The sequence below is a fragment of the Cynara cardunculus genome (genome assembly GCF_001531365.2).
Source record: "Cynara cardunculus var. scolymus isolate 2C chromosome LG 8, CcrdV1, whole genome shotgun sequence".
Taxonomy (NCBI): domain Eukaryota; kingdom Viridiplantae; phylum Streptophyta; class Magnoliopsida; order Asterales; family Asteraceae; genus Cynara; species Cynara cardunculus.
Window position 1 is genome coordinate 14914803 of NC_037535.1, and position 4783 is coordinate 14919585.

Genomic DNA, 4783 nt, shown 5'->3' on the forward strand with positions numbered 1-4783 from the left:
TGTGAGTATATATCTATTGTCTTAAATGTCAAATATATTTTATTTTCATACCAAGTGACGCTTTATTTCTTTAAATGAACTTATAAATACAGTAAGAAGAAGCAAACATGACATTGCACGTCAAAGAAAACTAAATCCCCCCTCCCCATGGTTTTTTGTACAAGGTTTCCACCTAAGTCTCCATGTGCAATTGCTCTCTCTTAATTTCATTTTCATAACACCGTTATCACATTGCTTGCTATGAATAATATTAGTAGAATTTTAAGATTAATTTCGAAATCTTATAGCTTCGTTCACATTTATCTCACCCTATCACATTGCCTGCTATGAATAATATTAGGATTAGTAATCATATTCAAACCTTAATAATATTTATTTAAGTGGTTGTGATGAATCACACTGTTAGCACAACAATCTAACACTGTTATCATACCATATGGATGCAAAATGATTGTTTTTAGACTTTTATCATGCTATTATCATACCTAATAGTGTACCAACTACAAATTTATGCATATAGTAGCAATGCAGAGGAGCTATAGGTTACTATCAAACCAAAAGGGATCAAATTTTTCTAACACAATAGATAACCCTGTGGATGTTGAAATGAGAGCGAAAATGAAATGACATTGAACGTTGTCGAAGGGAAACGAGGTGCAACTGATTTTTCAACTAGAAAAAGTAAAATGCTATTTTTTTGGTTTAATAACCATTAGATTTGCATAATATTTGGTAACATGAATGACATGAATTATACCATAACTATGTCTGTATCGCGTATGCCATTAACATCACAGCTCATTGAGTATTGCACTAGATTAACATGATAATATATTTTGTTAAATGTATTACTGGTTGTCACATACAAAACATTTACAAAAACACGATATCTTAGATAACAAAATACAATTTCTATCCAAAACTATTTGTAAAGGTCCCCTTCCAGAAAGCCCCCACGGAGCGGAAATGAAAAGGCATTGGATGGGATGACCTTCAAACCAGGCCCTACAAGCTGCTAAAAGATTGAAGGTAGGGCAGAGGTGAGGAAAGGCAGAAATGAGTTTTCCGATAAGCGCTTACACTTTTTTTAGAATATAGCAAATAGTCTGATTTTTTTCCATATTGACTATCAACTAACTACATTTATTAAGTTCTTTGATTCTGTAAGTTTGTCTAAGCAATCCATAGAAAGATTTGGCGCCACTCACTAAATTATGTGGTTAATAAAATTTTTGAAAGTTCACTATGGTTGGAAGAAGACAGGTGGGAGTTAGTAAACTTCTATTGGGATTTCTGTGGGTTATGAATAAATGTGCTTTAATACTTTCCGAGTTTTTCAAGGTGTAACTGTTTGAGTTCTACGGTGGTGAACTCAATGGTGAGGCATGACCCACAACAAACGAAGAGGAAAGCTTGCTTTGCTTGTTGTTCGCTAAATTCCTTCCCTTCATCACGTCTTGGGCTGTTCTCTTATTTGGATTGAAAGAAAGAAAAAACTTCCCTTTCTTTTGCTTCCTTTTTTTCCTTCGACGAATTTCAGCTGCCGATTCCCCTGCATCCACTCTTGAACAAGAAGTTAGAGCTCAGAAACTCCTCTAGTCAAAGGTGCCCTGTTCTTTCCATGAACCCTCTTAATTGAGACAAAAGATCCAAGACTTGGGGGTAAGGTCACTATAGTGGCTAGGGTGAGTCCTCCTACACGGTTGGGGCCAGAAAAATCCTTGGTGGTCTCTATTATGGAACCAGTGGTTTCATCCAGGTTATATCACTGCTATCAAAAAAGGTAGCAAGGAACTAAGACCATGCTAATAAGCTGACAGCTCAGGCATGGCTTCAATAGCGAAAGAAGTTCTTTCTGGGATTTTAAAAATGAAAGTTGTTAACCTTCCTGCCCATCTGATTGAAATTCGCCATTCATTCATTAACGGTCTTGCCCCTAAAAAAGAGGTGATCCAGCCGCACCTTCCAGTATGGTTACAAGGCATTTTAACGTTCTCACTTTTTCCTTCGGACCGCAGCGCAACGACTAGGACTCGTGTCAGAGGACATTTGATCACCTACAACCCTTTCCTCTGTCGGGGACTTCCATAAAATGAAAACGGGTGGCTGCTGATTATATCTTCCAAATCGTCTACACTAAGAATCCATCTTTTCGAGGGATGTAGGGCTCTTATTGACTAAAAGTGGGTATAGGGGGAAATATTGGGCCTTAAATTGCCTTGAATAAGCCATCTTCCTATCAAGGTTAAGGAGTCAGATCCTTTCTGAACCCCCCTATGACCGCTATCAAAGAGAAGCTTTTTCCAAGTCAAGGGAAGATTCTAAAGGTGATGACGACTTTGTGGTTCAAGAAGAAAACTTAAAGAAAAAGGTGAAAAGTGTCAAAATAGCTGCTAAGGGAAGAAAAGATAATGTCAAAGGTCCGATTAAAACCCATCTTACTCTTCGTACTAGAACATCTCCTATACCCCTTTACACAACAATTCAAAATCTATCCACATCACAAATAAAGTGTGTAAAGAAAATGGGGTTTACAAGCCTCCTGAACATGAAGATAGACGGTATCTTGCAAAGATTGGCTATTATGTAGTTGATTCTTTCGACCCTCAAAACATGTTGATTAAACTCGAAAACGGTGTGATCCCAATCAAGGTAAAAAAAATACATGATGTGATTGGTGCACCGTTTGGGGGAGATACTTTGGATACTTTAGTTAATGACAATTGCGAAGTTAGTGTAGTAGACCAATGGAAAAGCCGATATTCGAAGCAGTCCTTACGTGTCACAACTATAGTAAGCAAGATTATCACCTCAAATAATGTTGATTGGAATTTCAAGCTAGACTTCATAATGGTCTTCTACAATGTAATAGGCCAATGCAAATCGAACGACATTTGTGACCTAAGCGTTCTTTCATATTTATCACAAAAGAGTTGCTTCGCAGAAATCGATTAGTGTGACTATGTCTTCAAATGTTTAAAGATAAGCAAAACCATATGGAAGTCAGTCCTAATAGAGTGTTACTACAGTGGCCCGTTAAGTACATTGATGGTATGTCCACATATCACATTTTAATATATATATATATATATATATATATATATATGTGTGTGTGTGTGTGTGTGTGGATATTTAATATCAATGGATATTTATTATGAATGAATAATCGCGAAATATAAACTGTGACGGAAATTTTACTTCATGCACTTTTAAATGACGCTTTTGTACGTCGACACCATTCAATGTGATTTTGTGCACATCATACGAGAAAGATCATGCATTGCAAGTTGGTCAATGGACATTTTAAGAAGACGAGAAGCAATAGAAATTTCTACCGGTTGTTTTGAAATTGGGATGTCGTAAAACAATTTATTGATGCACAACGTGATGATAGCTCTAGAGAAAACGAAGAAAGTAACATTAAGGTAAAGATGATGACACACTTATTTGCATTGTTTTATATTTTAATCAAATCAATATTTTGAACCAATTAATATATCTTACTTATCACATGATTATCACAACTTACTTATCACATATATCCACCCTAGTTATCACATAATTTTCATAAACTAACAAATAAAATCACTTATTTGCATTATTTTATATTTTAATTAAATCAATATTTTGAACCAATTAATGTATCTTATTTATCACGTGATTATCACAGCATACTTGTCACATATATCCACCAAAGTTATCACATGATTATCATAACTTACTTATCACATGATTATCACATTTTACTTAGGATTTATTCACAATGTCTAATGCATATAAGTTTTGGATTGCTTGCTTATCACATAGTTATCACAATCATGTTAGGATAAATTAAAAACAAACCAAATTGTTTAATTTGATATAAATTTATTTAATTCATATTTTCACTCTGTTTCTTCGATAAATATATTATTTAACTCTGTATAATTACTGGATCGGAAGAGACAGACAGAAATTTTGGGACAAAAGATTCGTATATTGATGAATCATGAGTCAGATTAGCTTAAAATCTAACAAAAAAAAGCCAAAAAAATGTTTTTTTAATAAAAAAAAAGGTAATTATTTTAGACACAACTTGCATTACAACTTAAAAATATAACATTTGAAAGTAAATAACCACCAACAAACTTGTGAATTACCAACTAACTCATCCTCAATATTTTGCAAGCGAGGTATGGGTGAAAGTGTTGATCATATCTCATAAAAATCTGATTGTTCTTGGGTATATATGTACCCAAAACATACTGTAAAATTGCTTGGTAAAAGGGAATAAGGCCGTCAAAAGCATCAGATAACACTTGAAAAGAGACGAGGTTTAATCTTCGTGGTCTTGTGCCATGCCGTTTTCCTGGTCTTGGCCCTCGCCTTCTCTCGTTCCATAATCAATCCATGGTAACATAGATTCAAACAAAACCGCCAATGCATTTCGGTTAGCAACTTCACGAGGAGCACGTGCAACATCTGGAATATTTTCTTGGTTCTCGGCAACATTATACATTTCTGCCAACCTTGGATCAATCATAAAAGTTTGCAAATTCTCTGGAGGGATAGTCGGAGTTGAATCTGAGAAATTAGATACCATCAAGTGTGAATACCTGCAAATAAATCATAATTTTCATCTAAAGGGCCATTTACCAACACAAATTACAGGTAAAGGTTTCGGTCTTGGTAAGCCCTGATTGAAAATGGTTTTGTAGCAAGTATTTTGTAGCAAGTGTTAGCCCATTGATTAGAATATGGAATCTTTTCCATGTAAACTGATTGTATAAAGCTACCGATAAAT